Here is a 20,395-nt window from a genome sequence, read left to right as displayed (position 1 = left end):
TAAACTGGTTTTTTTTTTCCTTATTCCCCCCTTTTGGTATTTGTAGTTAAGGAGACTGGTGATCACTGGGTTTAGTAACTTGCTTGTGAGGCATAGTTTGTTCATGTCAGGACCTATAATTGTTACTCAAAACTTTTAACTCCTAATTTTAGTTTTCATTTAGCCTCACTGAATTCTTGCACATAAATTCTATTTTGAAGCTTGGTGTATTTTATGACCTTGATGACTAAAAACAATTACAGAAAAATTTCATGTTTTTACTAAATTTTTTTTTTATACTTGTAGATGCACAGCATGCCTTTATTTTATTTTTTTATGCGGTGCTAAGTATCAAACCCAGGGTCTTAAACATGCTAGGGAAGTGCTCTGCCACTGAGCTACAGCCCCAGCCCCTTCATGTTTTTTTAAAATTCATTTTTATACTCTTTTAAATCTGGTGCTATCCTATTGTGTTGTTAAGAATTTAGGAAATTGCTTGTGTGGGAAAGGTTTGCAGAGTTTCCTCTTTTTACATTCTAAAATATCCTACAACATATATGTACTTTGAACTCAGAATAAATGTTTTAAAAAGTTTGATAGAATAAATTTTTTTTCTGTTAGCATACTTACTTGAATGTGTCCTTGCCTCACATATCATGTTATCAGTAATTTTTACATTAAAAAAAATCTTGTTTTAGTTGTAGGTGGACATAATACCTTTATTTTATTTTTATGTGGTGCTAAGGATCAAACCGATGTCCTCACGCATGCTAGGCGAGCGCTGAACCACTGAGCCACAACCCAGCCCTATTTTTTTACATTTAAGATTCTTTGTGAAGACTATTTTTGTGGCTATCATTTCTTACTGTATGCCATACCAGAATTTAGCTACCCCTCTGTTGCTAGGCTAGGTGTTTTTACTTTTATAATGTTCTGATGAGTTTCTTTATAGGTACTATTAGATTTTAGTACCTATTACCATTAGTACCACTTATGAAAATAACCATAATACAAAGCCTTTTAAATGATATTACTCGATTCTTCAGTTGTAGAATTTAATAATGTCCTTATTTCTTTACTTTCTTTCTCAAAGAGCATGTTCTTAAATTGTTTTGGTTTAGTAAGATAGTGTTTTTAAAAATATGCATTGTAATACTATGAATTTGAGAAATACTTGCAGATGTTCACTTTATGTTTTCTCCTTCAGCTGGCTATATTGAGAGACCTCAGTTGATTCGAGCAAAAGTGCCAATTGTGAAGTTCAGGGATAAAGTCAGGTAAGTAATTACTGACCTCTCTATTTTTCAGTTGATTTAGATTATTTTTAAATATTCATGTAATTTATATAGCTAAGAAATGTATATTGTACCACAGCAGGTTGTCTTCATCATCTTTTAAAAATTGGTTGGTTTTTGAAATAATTTTTTAAAATAGTCTCAGTAATCTTCCTCATGCTTAACTATACTTATTCTGCTTGATATTTGAGTATTTGAGACTATCTAATTTAAAGAATATACACACATTTATATATGGATTTTTAAAAGATCTCTTACCTTTGGGAAATGTACTTCATTCTCCAGAACATAATCTTAATTGATAAAATCTGATGTTCACATATACCAGTTTGTTATAAATATATTTATCATTAAACAGGTTATGTTTCATTTTAATGAAAGATATAATAACCTAGAATAGTAAACATAAAAGAAAAACAGCAAAATGTACTTACTCCATTTAAAAATTTATATTTTTTTCCTATATATTTTTTCAGCCTGGGATCTGAATTCCTTAAGAATGTTGGATTAGAATCTTTAATATAATATCTGAATGTAAAATATCAGTGGTTAGGTGTTTATTACTTGATTAACTAAAAAGATTTGTTGTTTTCTGAAAATAGAATTGTGTCAAATCAGGTTTTTCAAACCCAGTTTTGCAAATGTAATACTAAAATTATAGATACAGACAAGCATACACATATACAGAGTTGAGCTTTCTGTGGATTCTTCATGTAAGAATTTGCCTACTTGATCAAGTTTATTTGTATTCCTCTACATCAGTGTTCTTTTACTTTAGTGGTCATTTGAGGACATGCACAGAATGGTAAAATTTTTCATATCCTAATATTCATGTTCCCAACTGAGATTGAATAAGGTGGCACTCTGCCTTCTTTTTTCACTTTTCATACTTCAAACAGAGGTCCTCACAGTCTACTTCATACCAGATTTTTCACATTTTTATGTTTTTTCACTGTTTAGTGTGCTCTCAGGTACCAGAGTGTACTAGCTTGTATTCCTAAGTGGAAGAAGGCTGTGATATGCTCAAGAGAGAAAACATGTTAGATATACACCAAATTTATTTTTCCTGGACAAATTTTTTTTCTTTCTTTTTTATTGTTTTGAGGAGTAGGGGATTGAACCAAGGACTTTGTACATCCTGTTGAGTTCACTGTTGATAAATCAACAATGTATGTTAATTCAGTGTCTTTAAACAGAAACACAATATGTCAAGGTTATGTATTGATGTTATTATATATTATTATCAAGCTGGCAAAAGTTTAACCCTGTATTTTCCCCAGAAGTAATGGATCAGTATTTGATTATTTAACCTTTGTATCAATTTTATAGAACATAACTTGTGAATTCAAGAATTGATTTATTGTATCAATTCTTGTAGTGCTGAGGATCAAAAGCCAGCCTCAAGCTTGCCAGACAAACATTCTACAACTGAGCCACATTCTCAGACCTAATGGGAATTTTGGCTCAAATTTAAACAAATGATAATACCTGGCTCAAAGGCCTTCCCTCCACTAATTTAAACATCCATCCAGTATATAAATATTTATTGACTTTCTATCAAGTGAAAGTGTTAGCAATTTTAAAAGTTGTGAAATATATAGAGATAACCTAAGTAAAAAACTAGCTAATTATAATAAACTAAAATAAGGTATAATTGTATTATAATTACATAAACAATTTAATTCTTTTTATTTAAGATTATTATACAAACTTTTAAAAGTGTTCTCTATGCCCACCATTTTACAATTTTTCTTTATATTTACCATAAAACGAAAAACAAACACTCACTGATAAGTGGATGATGACACATAATGGGGGGTGGGAGGGGGGCAAGAATGGAGGAAGGAAGGACTGTATAGAGGGAAAGAGGGGTGGGAGGGGTGGGGGGAAGGGAAAAAATAACAGAATGAATCAAACAACATTACCCTATGTAAATTTATGATTACACAAATGGTATGCCTTTACTCCATGTACAAACAGAGAAACAACATGTATCCCATTTGTTTACAATAAAAAAAAAAAAAACCCTCTACTTCTGATACTCAAAGATAACAGATATTAATATTTTGGTATAGCCTTTCAATCTCTTTTCTATATGCATGTATAAGCTTTTAAAAAGCAAGATTGAGATCTATTATATTAAACCATATACATGAATATTTGTTTGTCATTAAATATTTTTGGTAGCATCATTTTTAATGGCTTTATAGTATTTTATTGAGTAAATAGTCATTTACTTAACCATTCCCCTATGTTTGAACATTTGGTTTGTTCTAATTTTTTACCTACTGTAAATAGCATTTTGTGCATAAAAGTCTTTCCGTATTTAGGGTTACTTAGTATTTTTAGAAGTAGTATTTGAGGCAAGTGCTGTGAATAGTTTTTAAACTCTGAATTCATATTTTTGGAAAAGCTTTTTTTTTTCCTCATCTGGTGCTGGGGATTGAACCCAGTGCATGCTAGGCAAGCATTCTATTACTGAGCTACATTTCCACTCCCTTGGAAAAGTTTTTAATTGCTGACTAGTTTCTACCTAAGTGGTTTTTCATCTCTTTTGAGTTATGTGGAGGAAGCACAAACTGGCTTAAGTGTTAGAAGCAGCATACTTACACAAGGATAACTAAAGAAAGTAACTCTCTTGTTACCATAAGTTCCCCAAAGTCAGATATATATGTTTGAAGTGTTAATACCCCTATCCATTTTTATTAATAGGCAGGGATAATGGAAAGATTATGAGATTGCTTTGGCTTTCCAAACCAAGAAAAACTGAAATGGTAAATTTCAAATTTTATAATTAAAAGCTATAGAAAGGATTTTTATTCATTTTGACAGTATTCTACAGAAGAATTTAGAAGAAATTGAATCTTATGTGGATATAAGCAGAGGTGACTTATATAAACTAATCCTTTCTTGCTTGTGGATGCCATCATTATTATAGATTCTGTCATTATTGCCGTGTTTTCTAAGTTGTATATTGAATGATATTTTGCTTTCAAAGAAGTAACTCTTCACTTGTTTTAGTATTATAGCTATTCCCAGGTATCAGGAGTTACATTTGACATAGTTTACCATCCTTTTTAGAGGGAATATAATATGTAATGTGAGCCTTTATTCCTTAATTTTTTCACTTTCATTTTATTTGACTTTCTCCTGTTGTTTTAAAGTATATAATACTGTAGTTCTCCATTACTTGAGAGCCTATGACTTGATGGGATAGCTTGCCCAGAAATGGTTTTGTTTACGTAATTTTGCTCCTCTGGAAAGATTTTAAGATTTAAAAATTTTCTTCTTTTGTGGTAATTGAAGCTTCATCAATATGTTGTGGAACTTTGAATAATAATCCCAGTTTATATTTTTAATAACACCAAATCACATTAAAATTATATCCTGAGTATGTATTTTTTCTTATTTCTTTAGTGCCACATTTTAAAAACAGATCTGAGGCTTTTCAACCCATGCTTTTTGCATCATTAGATGGGTTGACATCAGTTTTAATTGCTAGGGAGGGAGGTTTTTGGCTTGAATTGAATTTTTTGTTTTTTGGTTTTGAACAGTTGTGTGGAGTTTGACTTGAATGTAAACAATGTTGTTGGGATAAGGAACACATTCCTTCTCAGAACTTATGCCTACCGTAAGTTTTTGGTTTATTTCTAAATAATTATCAAGTTGTATTTTTCCTTCATTCTTTATTCCTTTTCAAAGATGTTTATTTTTAAGATGTATAGCAATACCACTTTAGTTGTGTTTAGGTGTGATGTGTCTTATTATTTGCAAAATAGGTTGCTACATTAAAATCATTTACTACCAGAATTATAAATAATCAAATACATTAAAACAATTTTTTTGTAGTTGTAGATGGACAGCATGCCTTTATTTTATTTATTTATTTTTTTATGTGGTGCTAAGGATCGAACCCAGTGTCTTACATGGGCTAGGGAAGTGTTCTGCCACTGAGCTACAGCCCCAGCCTCTCAAATGCATTTTAATAAATGATATTTTTAAAAGGTAAATAAGGTGAGTTTAGAAGTAAGTCACACATTTATAGTGAACACAGCATTTAATATACAGGGAAGTATTGCTTTTTTATTGGCATGGAGTTGGGAAAATATGTAAATTTTCAAAGAAACAATAATATCTTCTTACATTTTTAAGTTTTAATTTTACTTGCAGTTGAAAATCGAGTTCGTCCACTAGTGCTGGTCATTAAGAAGTGGGCAAGTCATCATGAGATAAATGATGCCAGTCGTGGTACTTTGAGCAGCTATAGTCTTGTATTGATGGTTTTGCACTATTTACAAGTAAGTATTAGAGGGGTTTTCCAACTTAAAACTGAAATGCAGTTAAACTTCATTACCATGTCTTTCCTGTTGACTTTATCTACAAATAGCATTATACTAAAAAGTTCATTCTAAAGTCTACAAAACTGTTTTCTATTTTGTTGCTTTGTATTAATGTTTAAGAAGAGGTATTCCCTGGAAAACATAAGGTTTCACTGTGTTTTTATTTTTTGACAGTTTTTCTGTGTCCACTTTTGTATTCAAAGAACTTTCACCATATTGTGAACCTATTATTTTGAGGCAGACAGATGTTCAGAAGGCCTATAAAAATAAGCTCAAGCACCATTCATCGTGTTTTTAAAAATTTTATCTGAAACAAATGAAATAATTTTCTTGTTGGTCAAAGAGGCATTTAGTCTGCATTCCCCAAAAGATTTTATCATTGCAGGACTCTTGTGCCAGATTGCCTGCCAGGTTTTAGTTCAGTCCAGTTGGCCGTTGTTTATGAAGCTATTCTGGTAAAAACCATACTTCTGTCATATGCAAAATGGCAAATAGTAATAAATGGTCTCTTGTAGTTTGTGTCTATTTGTAAAATAGGTGCAAAAATTCTTATAGTATTGAGAGTTTCCTGCAAGTATAGAACAGATTGATAAGATCTGATTGGAACCTTAACTTTCATATTTAGTAACCTTTTGTGTATGTGCAGTCTTAAGAAATAAACTTTTTTACACATTCTGTTCAGTTGGATACTAAGAGATGTTAAAGGGAAACTAAAGATTTGTAGTTAAACCAAGGGTCTGGGGGAAAAAAACATGAAAAGTGGAACACATAGAAACACGGGATGAAATGATTAAAAAATTGTTTAGGTGTTGAGGTTTGGGGGAAGTGGGGAGATGTTGGTAAAGGGTACAAACTTGCAATTATAAGATAAATAATTCTGGAGACCTAATGTATGGCATAGTGAGTGATGTATATTTGAAATTTACTAAAAAGTGGATCTTAAATATTTTCAAACAGAAAGGAAATTTTGTGAAGTGACGGATATTTTAATTAGATTGATTGTGGCAGACATTTTACCGTGTGTATCAAAACATGTTGTACACCTTGAATACATAAAAATGTTTTTGTCAGAAAAACACGCAAAAAACCAAGGGTCTGAAATGTTTAATTAATGACTCACTACCTGTTGAATATATGAAATATCTGGAGATGAGGTTGAGTGAAAGACTTGAAGCTAATGTGGCAAAAGGTAATTTACTAGGATGCAAAGGTTGATATTTGATATTTTCACAGTTTAGAATCTTGGTTTCTGAAGATTATACTAAGAGGAAAAAAATCAGACTCATTCATTCATTTCATAATTATTTGTGCGAGTACCTACTAAGTAAATGCTCTAGGCATTACACTAGGATCTGGAAATATAGCAGTGAACAAAATAGAAAACCAGTCATTTTCTTCATGGGGTTTACATTCTCTATATGTAAAAATTGACATTTTAATAGTTGTTACCTACCAAAACATGAATTATTAAGAACTGTTACAGCTGATAGGTTATTAATAAATAGATTTGATAGATTCTTATTGCTGTTGTATGAATTGAGCTGCTGACAGATCACCATCAGTATAAAATGTATTCTCTAAAAAATCATTATTGCAATGCTGGGTTTTTAAGAAACCAATTTCAAAATATCCTTTTATTGCATTGTTTGGTGCTTTTTATATTTAGGTTCTGAGACAGAGAAAGTAGTTAATAGAAATTTTGTCAAAGGTAGTAAAAATCAGGGCTTGGAAAACTGAGATAATTGGTGCTCTTATGGCAGTGTTTCTGTACTGAGGATGTTGAAAAATGGGAAAATTCTTGATATGTGGATCAGAAATCATCAGTGCTGGAGAGTACAGTTTTGTAAATTTCTGGGACACTATTATTTAGGTAGGGAATGAGGGAAGTTCAAGGGTGTGCGATGGGTTTTTAGACATTATTTCTAAGTTATGGCCCAACATAAGCAATTATATATTTGCAATGAATAATTGAATGAAGTTATTTGCAGTTTAATCAGTTATTCAGCCTCAGCATTTTGATTGGTAAGAGCATGAATGAAATTCCCATTCTTATATTTAATTTGTCCTTTTGTTAGAATTAATGTTTACAATAATAGTTATAATTTAATGTAGTAAAATTATATGTATATTTTAAATTTTTTTAGATGTTGATAGACCTTTATTTTATTCATTTATTTATATGATGCTGTGACTTGAACCCAGTGCCTCACACATGCTAGGCAAGCGCTCTACCACTGAACCACACCCCAGCCTCTATTTATATTTTTGAAATTAAGTTTGAATAAATCACATATACAGATCATAGAAAATCTTAAAAATATATTAATATGAAAAAAAACAAATTAACCATACCACACCCAAATATTGTTATCGTTAATATTTGTTTTATTTTTTCTAACTTTCTTTGTCAGGGTTTCAAAATTTTATCTATCCAAATATTAAATGCCAAGTTCAGGTCTGTTAATTTCAAATTTTTGACAAATGAAATAGTGTAATGAGCTACAATCCCAGCCCCTCTTTACTTTTTTTCTCTTACCTGTGCATTGGACATTATGACATTATTTCCAGACTTTTAGATTTCAAAGAATAGTAAAATAAAAAATGAACACATCCTTTTTATTTTTATTTTTTTCATGTTAATTATCAGAACCAAAAAAGTGCTACTGCCTGCTACCATGACTTGATTAAAAAAAAAAAATGGTGCATATTAAACACCAAAAAAGTAAGATGGATAGAATCTCAGAAAAATGTAGGGACCATCTCAAAATGGTATAATTGTTACCTCCTTTTCACTCTGACACATTTTTAATTTTTTCAGTTTATCATAGTTCAGGAATCTTCTCTCTGGTGGTTAATTCTGGGGTCATTTTTTTTTCATATTTATCCCAATTGGAGTAGACTTATCACTGGTTCTAAAGAAAATCTTGATTATACCTTTGTGTATGTCTCTCTTTTACCTTTGTCTGAAGATAGGGTGCCTTGTTTGACCAAAGTATTTATGTTAATCTTAATTTTTATTAGATGTCAGCCTTTATAATTCCTTGTTCATCAAAGTATATGTATGCTCTTAGCATGAATATGCCATTTTAGATTCTTGACAGAATATAACCTACTTTTTTTTAAAGAATTTAACCTTTATTTTATATATTTATTTTATGTGGTGTTAAGGATCAAATTCAGGACCTCACCTTGGCTAGGCAAGTGCTTTACCACTGAGCTACAGCACCAGCCCTATTCCTACTTTTTAATCAAAACTTTAGTTGCAAAATATTTATAACATGTATTATAGATGTGGGGTTAAAATCCTTAATTGACGTTTTAAAAGTGACAGTATGGGATTCATACTCATGCTTACAGTGAGAGTATCAATTTGGTATGTCCCTTCTAGAAAGCAGTTTTGTAGCAGTATTTATGTTCATATCCTTTGATTCAATGGTTCTATATCTAGGAATTTATCCCTAGCTGATAATCAGGGATATATAATATCCCTGTTGTTTTTAATAGTGTTTGTTGTAATAAAAGATTAGAAATAATGTGAGATTTTAAGAATAGGGGAATATTTAAACAGATGACATATCCTGAAATGAACATGTAGCCACTAGAAATTGTGTTTTAAAGATACATAATGATATAATAAAATACTCTTGATATCCTGTCTTAACATCAATTTTGTTAAAAAATAGTTAACTATTGGTGTTTGTGTATGTAATCATATGTATATAAGTACTGAAAAGGTGTGTGCCAAAATTTTATTGGTCGTTTATGAACAGGTGGATTCATTTTATATTTTACTATACTTGTAAGATGTTCTGTACTAAATATTAAATAAGGTAGTATATTTTCTAAATATTAAATCAAATGGAATAAAATAAAATTTTTTTTAGTTATTGAGAGACTTAAAATAGTTTAAATGGGCCATGGCTTAGGAATGAGTCATCAGAAAGGTTAATAAACTTTCTCTTCATTGTTAAAAAGTTACAAGTTAATCATAATAAATTTATTTTTATTATTGTTTAGGCTGTATATTGGCTTGATGATTGATTTGCCTTTTTAAAAGGATTTGAATTATAATGGTGTCTGTTTTAGATACTCATTCATCACTAATCATTTAGTTCAATTTTATATTCAATCTGAAACATATTTCTATTTTTATTATCTTTGTGTATTATACTTTGCTTTTACCAAAAACTGAATAGATTAAAAGAATTTCTCATAAATATATGTAACATAAAGAATAATATAACAGTCACATACCCTCACCTAATGTCTATTCATGGTTTAGTTTAGTAGTGATATAAATTAGCCAGGTGTGGTGGTACATAAATATAGCCCCATGTACTTGGAAGGCTAAGGCAGGAGGATTGCAGGTTTGGGGTCAGCCTCAGCAACTTAGGATGACCCTGTATCAAAATAAAATGGGGGCAAAAACAGCAAAAGAGAGAGAGAGAGAAAGAGCACTGAGGAAATAGCCCAGTGTGGAGCACTTGCCTAGCATACATGAGAGACCCTGTGTTCAATCCTCAGTACCTGAAAAGAAGGGGGGGGGGAGGGGGGGAGATTTGACTAAAACATTTAGCATTCATAAATTTTCACAGTCTGCACCATGTTCCTTCATTCTTATTGTTTACAATAAAAGTTTTATTTTGATTGACTTCTTTAGAAAAATGTACTTTAATCATTAGGCACATTAAGGTGCATTGCAAGTAAATTGAAAATTCAAACATTGTATTTTTCCAATGTAATGAAGTCATGCTAAAAGGTGTTTTCTATTTTGTTTAAGCATGTTTTATTTTGATAAAATGCTCCCATTTACTGAAGTGGTTTGTGTTTAAGATTCTTTTGTCAGCCAGTTCTGGGTCTGTCTTAGAGAACATCAGCTACCAGAGCTAATGTAACTCTCTACTGGCAAATTAAGTTCCTTCTCCAACTATAAATTAAAGTGATTGAGATTGGTAGTTGCTTTCTTGATAGTTATTATCTTACTTCGAGGGAAAAAGAAATACAAGAAGACTGCAAGGTGAATGTGGAACAGTTTTGACTTTACCACAAAGAATTATTTTTTATTATTGGTCAATTTATTGTACCTCTCTAGATTTCATGTTCTCATCTGTAACATAAATAGTTGGATAAAATAACCTTTAAGTTTTGCTAAACTTATTAAATGTTTTAATATTTTTTTCTGCCATGAACAGAGAAACATCCTCTGTGTGTAGAAAAATTGAAAAAACCAAAGTGTTTCCTAGAATATATTTCAACAGTCAGTAATGGACTACATATATTTGAAATGATTGATCAGAGCACAAGGGGGAAAAACCATTGAGAAGAGATTTTAATGGCAGTCTAAGATTAAGAATTAATGATAAAGGTGAAATATCAACTGCTTAGAACTTAGAAGAATGAATATTCATGGAATGCCTACCTTGTTCCCAATATAGACCTGTTCAGCAGTCATTTTTAATTGTTTTTATATTTCATAATTAATAGTTACTTAGTGTTATTGAAGATCTGCTGTTTTAATAGCTAAATTTTCAATAAATCAGTATGGAAAGTTCAGAAGTTTGTGGGAGCCTGACCATCAAGCCCTTATTCAAACTGTAGACAAAATAAAATCTTATTAGCTGTACTCAAGACATTAACTATAGGTCACAAATTGCAATGATGAGCATTTTGGGGCGTGGGGGGGATACCGGGGATTTAACCCAGGGATAATTTACCATGGTGGTACATCCCCAGACCTTTATTTTTTTATTTTGAAACAGGATGTCACCAAGTTGTTTAGGGTGTTGCTGAGTTGCTGAGGCTGACTTTAAGCTTGGAATCCTCCTATCTCAACCTGCTGAGCCTGCCACTGCACCCTGTGATGAGCTTGTTTTTGTCTTAGTTTGTACTGAAGAGAAAAATTTGAAGGATTGAATCATTAGTGCAGGAATTAGTCTGTAGTTCAGAGTTAGTCCAAAATTTTAAAGTCAAAATAGATGATACATCTAGATTTTTTTCCAGAGTTTTTTATTGCTTTGGAGTAAGATAAGCATTTTAAAAACTACTAAATGCTTTGAGGCTCCCATCAGGATAGTATTAATAAGTAATTACTGTAATATTGCTTCTCTAATAACTAGTGTTAATAAGTCTTCAAGATAGTAAGAAAAGAAAATTACTGAATGATGTCCTTGCCTTCAAAAGCTTCTAAATTGTTTAGATTTAAAGGTTCTTTTGTCCATTGAAAGACTCTTAACCAGTGATTGGTATTTATTTTTCTTGCCTGGAATTCTAGATGTGGTTATAAAGTGAGATAAAATTTCTATCTTGTGTCAGATGCATTCCATGGTCTTTACTATTCCTGTACCCCCTCCTTTTCCTTCATTCCCCTTTGTCTGATCCACCGAACTTCTCTTCTCCCCACCACCTTGTTGAGTGTTAGCATCCACATCATTTTTTTTTTTTTTAAACAATGGATTGATTTGATTCAAGAAAAGGAAAAAGAAAGCTAAGACTTGGTAAGCACCTACTAAATATTGGCTTTTTTTCTCACTCAGTACTACTTGGTATAGATTCAAAGAATGATATTGTCCATGGGTAAGAGTTAGTGTAGCTTATGTGTTAAGGTCACATTTATTACAGCCCACCAAAATATATCAAATGATAAATGAAAACATTTTCCAAATAGAGTTTGAGTTCATAGTTAATGGAATGAAAAAATACTTTTATATATAGTGACAAAAATTATGTGCACTGCAGCCATCTAATGAACTGAAAACAACTAATGAACAATGTGTCTGTGTCTTACTTGGCAATGCATTTGGCAAAATTAAATCTTTCTGAATTAGTGAAAGAATAAACTCCTGCATCTGGAGGAAAAAAATTTCTATCTTAAGATTCTCTATGTTCTTTTCTTCTTCTTCTTTTTTTTTTTTTTTTTTTTTTTTTGTTGTAATTTTAATTGTGGGGTATTTACTGGGGTAAGAAGAATTACGATTTTTAAGTGAACTCATTTCTGGTAAGATTTTCCACCTTGATTTCTATATTATAACAAAATTATTTAAAAACCATTACAAAGGATTAAACAAATACAGAGATGTTTAGAATTGAAGTGACTGGAGCTTGAGTTTACTTGGAGGGTCTTCTAGAACTTCAAATGTTTGAATGCCTCTGAGAGGAAAAATCCATTCATATAAATATCCTTACTTCCTAAGAGTGATTTTTGGTAAGTAATGAGTGAGTTTTTTTCCTCCTAATATTCTTAGTCATCTACTGCATATATCCATATCACAGAATTATATTTTATTCTAATTTTCAAATTGGGAATGAAGCATGATACAGAAGGGAATTTTAAATAAAGCATCCTATTCTGTACCATGTAGTAGAAATTAATACTTTTATGGTTGGAGACCATGTAAGTTGGTCATAATGGTTGATTACCTGTACATTAATCTATTCCAGAAGTGTTTTTGAAAGTTTTTGCTAAATAACAAGTGAAATAAGTATTTGTTGCTGAATTTAGTTATATATATTTCTAAATCTTAAATACAAAGTCTACCATGATACTATATTTGGTTTGAAATATAAAAAAATTTTATACTTGTATTTTATCATACTCAATATTTTATAGTTCTTATGTTGTGAATATCAGACATACTGCCTTTTATATTATCCCGTTTACATTATAACATTGTGAAATTACTGTTAGTGCATTTAATGCAATTGGAGTTATTTAAAACTACTGAATGGTGAGGAATGATTAACAAATACAGTGGTAGAATGAGGATAGAGATTCCTTTGTGTGAAATTTTATCTATTTGATAGCAGAGTAATCCTGATTTAGATTTCTGATTTTTGCTGAGGCATTCTTTTTTAAAAAGCATGTTCTGCAATAAAAATAAATTAAAAAAAGAAAAAGTTCAACTCCAGCTATTAAAAAAAAAAAAAAAGCACGTTCTGAAGTTGAAGATTTTTCAGTTTTGATTTTTTTTCAACAGATAATTTCCTGAAATGATCTCAGTTTTGGTATTGTTAGTGGAATTTGAATAATAACAGGAAAGTCATGATTGTTCAGTCATGATATTAATAATATCATTGAACTGTACTCTTAAAATTGCATTTTTTGATAGCTACATCCATCTTAACAATGTCCATTCAGTATCTGTAGAACAATCCATGTCTTGCTTATTTTGTGTATGTGTTTGCTGTTGGGCCAAATGACTTATGTCCCTTTCTTGATAAATGATTATTCTAAAACCATGTAAGGAACATTGGGTTACTTAGGAATATGTATAGTTTTTTAATAAATCTTAAATGTCAACAGATGTATCTTACATTGAAATTTTAAGGATCAGGATTAATTTCATGAAATATATGAAAATTGTTGAATTTTACAATAGACCCTTGTAGTCTCTTACCTGGGTGCAGCTGACAAATTATTGCATTGTAAAATGAGTCATGTGAATCACGGAAGCTTTAAACTTTTTCTTTTTATAGCCCTACCTGAACCAATTCTTCCATCCCTCCAAAAATTTACCCAGTAAGTGTTTCTTATAAATTATTATAATACATATTATGTCAAGTATATGTAGAATTATATGCAGTATTAATGTAAATATGAAAGTAATAAAAATAAAGCTAAGTACGTGATAACGTTTTTTATATAGACTGAAGGCATTTGCTACTAGAACATTTAAATGTTTCATATACTTTTTCAGAAAACTGATTATTTGATTACTGGTAGGCAATGTGGTCAGTTGTTAATGGTAGAATTTTTTTTGCATGATACTTTTGATTATTAATGGAGATTAAATGTACTCAGTTGATCAAGGCTTATTGGCCTTTTTCCAGTTTTCTTCATATTACTTTAAAATATAGTTTTATAGCATTTCTTTAGTTAGTAACTCAGAAATTTTTCAGCCTACAATATTTATACTTTGAAAAGCTGGGGAAAAAATTAAGAAGTTTAACAATTTGATAATCTTTTTATCTTTAATTTGTAATACACCAAAAGAGGTTAACTTAGTATATTATCTTATCTGCATATTAAGAATCTTGAAATTAATTGGAAACACTAAAAACATGAATTGTGCCTACTGGAAAAAAATTTAGTATGTACTCAGTGTGAGTTTCGAGAAACTTAGGTTATGTAATGTACATACTCATAATCTATGTATCTTTTCTTTCTTTTCCAGTTTTCTGTGTTCTCTTGAATTTTCTGTTTCCTTGTTTTATAGTCCTATCATTTCTCTTTTCCTCCATAGTCATCCTTGTTCCTGATTTTCTGTGGAAATAATATTTATTCTGTTGTTTGGAACATTTGGATAGCCTTCTGAAAACATATTTTTATCTCTTTCATACATGTTGGTTTTATACATATACGTTAGTTTATACTACACGTATATGTATGTATAAGAACTGTTTTCTAAACTTAGGAAATGGTTATTATGAAGAAGAGTATACTATCTAGCTTATATGATCAGTTTTCAGATAACATTTAACATCAGTTAAATGAACTTTAATCTCTAATAACTGAGGAGAGCTGATTCTTGTTTTTGAACATTAGTTATTATGCACACATGCAAGATACTGAATAATAAAGGTTCACTGTAATAGAATTTTGCTATAGTGGGGGCCTCCCAGTTCTGGTGGGTCATCTGCTAGAAGAGATTGACAAGGACCTTCTGGAATCTGACTGTTTTCTCCTTTTAAAAACTATGTTATTCTGAAGAATTATCATAGTGAACTTCCATGTAGCTAGCAATCAGTCTTTATGCTGTCTTAAACATATGAAAAATGAAAGCATCAGCAAGTACAAAAATAAAAGTAGGTTAACTTTTTGGCTTTATTCTTGAATTAATTTCCTCCTTCCTTAAAGTGTTTATTCTTCAGTTCATACTGAAAGATAGAGATAATGCTTGTGTTTACTATTTCATTATATTGTCCCAACCTTTTCTTTAAGACCCAGGTTCCAGTGTAAAAAGAGCTTCATATATTTTTCAGCATAGAAAGGATCTAATAGTTCTTACTGTATATTGAAAAATGTTTCTGCAGAAATCTCCCTTGCAACCTGTGCTATATAAACTCTTTTTTACTAATATGAGGTACTAGGACAATATCAGTTTAGCAGACTTGGGGACAAAAATATTGATTTTTTTTGTGAAAAAAACCCCACCTGGTCTTACTAAATTCTAGTTCGAACACCCCCATTTTCACTGCTGTGTTCTTCAGTTTTCTGATTATCTAGTTTTGCCCTCATCATAGTCCAGACCTTTATTCACATCAGCTACTTCTGGCCCTACACTCTTCTCTTGCCTTTTAAATCCTGTGTCTGTAACAGTGATGGGGAATAAATTCAGTACTAGCCCAATCCTAAGGCTTTAAAAATACTTACTCACAAGACCTGCTAAATAAGGAAGTGTGGTTATATTGCCATTTAAATTATTTCAGCTGTGTTATTTTTACTGTAAATTGATGCTTACAGAGATAAGGAGCTACTACCACCTTTTAAATAAGATTTTTTGTTTTACATGAAAATGATGAACTAATAATAAGCAGAGTGCTTTTCAGTGGTCCATCTGATGGAACAGCAAATCAGCTTGATTCTTACTACTGATAATAACCATCATTAGTATCCAAAATTTACACATAGGTTCTTTAACCCTGGACAGATGAATTTGTAAGTTATCATTCCTTTTTCACAGATGAGGAAACTAAATCTTAGGAAGATTACATGATTGATCCAAGCTGTATAGTCACAGATGGTGCACCAGATACTAGTATTCTTTCCATTTTACTTTGTTTCCTAGGAGAAGGCAAAATTACCATGTACTCACTGACATAATTTCAAGTAATTTCTGTTGCTTATTATATTTTATTGTGTTTATCTGATTATTCCTACCTATATAGACACTTTCAAGAAAAACATATGGCAAAACGTTATAATAATGAAAAGAACTTTGTTACTTTACAAAGGAAAATTTTTGTGTTTGAAAATTGATGATAAATGTTTCCTTTTTTCTCTTTTCCTTTTTCATTTTGTTTGGTTTGGTGGTAGTGCTGGGGATTTAATTCATGGCCTTGAGCATGACTGCCAAGTACTGTACGACTGAATTATACACCCCACCAGATAAAATGTTTAAAACATTTATTTTTGAAAATTGGTATATTTCAAGTCACTTGTGATATCAAATATGTGAAAGAGATGAAAGACCTATAATTATGTAATTATCTCTTAACATTGTGTTATAGTTATAGGATTATAATTATTATTATTTCATTCTTAATGACTTAAAAAACAGCATAAGATAAAGCCATCTAACTGTTCTGTAAAGTGTTTAATGTCCAAATTTCAAACTTTTGAAGATAAAGTATCCTCAGAAAAATTATGGAATCTGATATAAGATGTTTTTGCTATTTTTGGTAGGCAGTTGTAAAGACAGTCTTTTCAGATGTTTTTCAAGGGATTGCCTTTAAATTTCTCTTAGCTTGGCATTGATTGAAGCGAAATGGAATATTATTTATCTTCATATTGTCACCATGTAATATTATTTGGAAATATTTTCAGGAACTGTCATTACATTTGGTGATTGTAGTTCAACATAAGATATCCTAAAAATGTAATAAAGAAGTCTTCTTTTATTTAAAAAACGTCTTGAGCAGACACTTAATTTTTGGTATTCCAAAAAATCTGCTTCCTAAAGAAGTTTCAGTTGAATTGCTTTTTCATTGACTTACATTATAATTTAAGTGCTCTTTTCCTTTGATTTTTTGTATTGTTCTTTAGTGCATCTAATGTATTAGCTTAAGTTCTGTAATCCCTTATCGTATCTCGTATTTCTTAAACCTACAAACTACAGTGAGAAGAGCTCCTTTTTTTCAAAGAAATTCTTAGAGGCGTCTTTCTTAAAGCAGAGAATTTTTTTTGTAATGTGAATGATTACCAAAAACTGAGAATTTCTAAAGGATAGATGGATCCTTTTTACATGTAGCTTTTCTTTCTTTTCAAGTTTGAATTTTCCCTTCAATTTTCCCGTTAGGTACGTATCCACTGATTCTTTTTGTATAAGGTCATGAAAAAAGAACAGTAGAGTTAAGCAAGATGGTCCAAATTGTTGGTTCAAGATGATTCAAGGTGGACTTCTTTTCCACCCTACCCCAATCTCTTCTCTTAGACTGTATAATTAAACATTTCAACTCGAGTTTTATGGTGTAGTAAGTACAGCTATTAGAATGTAAGAGTAAAGTCCATGTTTAAGTGTATCAGCTTTATTAATTATTGGAATGAATTTTCTTCTAAAGAGAAAGGTAATCACTTCTTGCTGTGAAACATATTAATAGAATATAGGTAGTGGAACAAGGGAGAAAATACTTTATTTTTTCCTCTTTTGTTTTTTATGATGTTTTTTGAGGACTAGCATGAATGATTAGGAAACTATTTTTTTAACTTAGAGTTACTTAGATGTTTCAGTTTGAAATAGATCTATAAACCCAAGGTTAATCTGTTAAATAGTTACCTTAAGTCCTTTTAGTTATTCTGCTTCCTTACCCAGTTTACCCAATTGCTCTTTTATAATTTTTAATTAAATTTTTGCTGGGGGGTGGGGGGGGACAAGAATGGAGGAAGGAGGGACTGTATAGAGGGAAAAGAGGGGAGGGAGGAGGGGGGGGGGGGAGGAAAAAAATAACAATGAATCAAACATCATTACCATATGTAAATGTATGATTACACAAATGGTATGCTGTTACTCCATGTACGAACAGAAACAACGTGTATCCCATTTGTTTACAATAAAATGAATTAAAAAAAATAAAAAGCCATTAAAAGAAAAAAAATTTGCTGTGATGGTAGTGAGGAAATACAGAAAACCATTTTTGATGACACTGAATTACCTTAGGAAAATTTTTTTCTAATTCGATATGTATTACTTAAAAAATCTTATATTCATTTACAGTATTTAGATTCAGAACTTACTACTAATAGAGGAAAGATCAGATATGATAATGAATGATACACCATAGGGCAAAAAATTAAGTATCCTTTAGTAGTCTTTCTGATAATGTCTTATTTGGGCCTGGATTGCAAGCAATTAATACCCTCCTTTATAAATACTGTGGTAAAAGTTTGCTAAATATACTGTTTGTTTGTTTGTGTGTATCTTCTTTTCCCTGCCTTGTCTTTTCCAATTCTTGTTGAATGTCTATCTTCTCTTTCCTCTAAAAAACAAAATATAAAACAAAACAAAATTTAAAAAGTCTTAAACAGCCTAAGAACTATTTATATATTAGAGTTATTTTTGTGGCCTTTGAGAAAAAGGATAAGTGGCAGTGGAAAAATTATTAATTTGTGCTTGGATAAAACCTACTGCCTAAGGTATATCTGCTCCTTGCAGAAAAATAATTAAGGAGATAAATTTATGAATATATCAATATTATTGGGAGGACTCATGGTCTGTATTAATAATATTTTACTTATGAGTTAGAAATCTGCTACCATAGAGATGTTAACTTAGTGATAACGTGAGCCAAGAATTAGAAATCTTAATTTTTCAGGTAATTTCTGGCTTACTCCAAATTGGTGAATCTTTAGTAGAAGAAATTCTTCATATTGCTAACACTAGAGAAAATTTTTTTCCTCACCAGGCACAGTGGCACACATGCCTGTAATTCTAGAAACTGGGAGGCTACGACAGGTGGTCACAAGTTTGAGATCAGTATGCAACACTGTTGAGACTGTCCTCAAAATAAAAGGGCTGAGGATGTACCTTAGTGGTAGTGTGCCCTGGGTTTCAGAGCCTAGTACCAAAGATAAAGAAAATTTCTTCTCTCCTCAACCTAGATTAGGATTTATTAAATTTTTTAGTGTGTTTTTAAATAGCTTTACATTTTTTTTTCTTTCCTTTTTTAACAGGAATGTTTCAGTCCTGTTATACAACTGCACCTTGTACATCAAGCTCCATGTAATGTTCCTCCTTACCTCTCAAAGAATGAATCAAGTCTTGGGGACCTCTTACTGGGCTTTCTTAAATATTATGCTACAGAGTTTGAGTAAGTAAAATTTTAATTGTGTTAATTCTTTTATATGTAAGTGAATGCTACAAATTTGGTCAGAAGCTCTATTTGTCAACTACAGTGCTATAAGCTATTCAGAATGTGTAATTTATGAAATTTAATAATTAATGATTATTAGATACTAAATTAATTAATAATCCTAGCTATAAAAAGTTTATAGTTAATAAGCGCGGGTTTAGCTGATTTCATTCATGTTCCCACTTTGTTTTGCTGCCTTATCTGTCCATAAAGGGCCTATGTGGGTCCTTTTAGGTGTTTTGTAGTTTGGAACAAATACATTTCTAGGAACTTCAAATGTACTATGAAAAATACAGCCAAGACAAACTTGGAAATTTTCTATTTTTAATTCTTGCTATATGAATAATAGTTTGTTTAGTGTGGATAGGCAAGTCAAGGTACACATCTTTTTCTCCTTTTTTGTTTTGAGGGCATATATAAACACGAAACAAAGGGCATAATCAGACCAGACAGAACAGAAAGTTCCAAGTCCAGATATAGTAAGGCTAGTATTTGTTTGCTTCTTTTCTAATCAATTTGAGAAAGTTTGAAGGAAGATGAGAAGTTTGGGAATTATACAAAATTGGAGGAGAGTGCAGTGAACCTTACACCATTTTGAAGGGATTTGGCAAAGCGGGAGAATAGCAATAATACTAAATTACTATTATTAAGTGAGAAAATGCTTGTAAGCAGATTATATGTATTGTCTCATTCAGTTTACATAATAACTATATCAAA

At 30.9% G+C, this 20,395-nt stretch overlaps 1 protein-coding gene and 1 pseudogene across 8 annotated transcripts in view; both read left to right on the top strand.

Annotated features, from left to right (window-relative positions):
- TENT2 (terminal nucleotidyltransferase 2) overlaps positions 1–20,395 on the top strand; it is a 111,007-nt gene that overhangs the window by 42,445 nt on the left and 48,167 nt on the right. The gene's annotated exons all lie outside the window — the stretch shown is intronic.
- LOC306663454 (poly(A) RNA polymerase GLD2-like) overlaps positions 1–20,395 on the top strand; it is a 33,605-nt pseudogene that overhangs the window by 3,438 nt on the left and 9,772 nt on the right. The window contains exons 6-10 of the transcript XR_013766685.1: positions 1,187–1,256; positions 4,829–4,905; positions 5,445–5,576; positions 14,087–14,129; positions 19,500–19,636. The product of XR_013766685.1 is annotated as a poly(A) RNA polymerase GLD2-like (transcript). The remainder of the gene's footprint in view (positions 1–1,186; positions 1,257–4,828; positions 4,906–5,444; positions 5,577–14,086; positions 14,130–19,499; positions 19,637–20,395) is intronic.

Source organism: Sciurus vulgaris, assembly GCF_902686455.1.
Source record: "Sciurus vulgaris genome assembly, chromosome: 6".
Taxonomy (NCBI): domain Eukaryota; kingdom Metazoa; phylum Chordata; class Mammalia; order Rodentia; family Sciuridae; genus Sciurus; species Sciurus vulgaris.
Note: the sequence above shows the minus strand (reverse complement) of the source record. Positions and strands in the feature narration are given on the sequence as shown.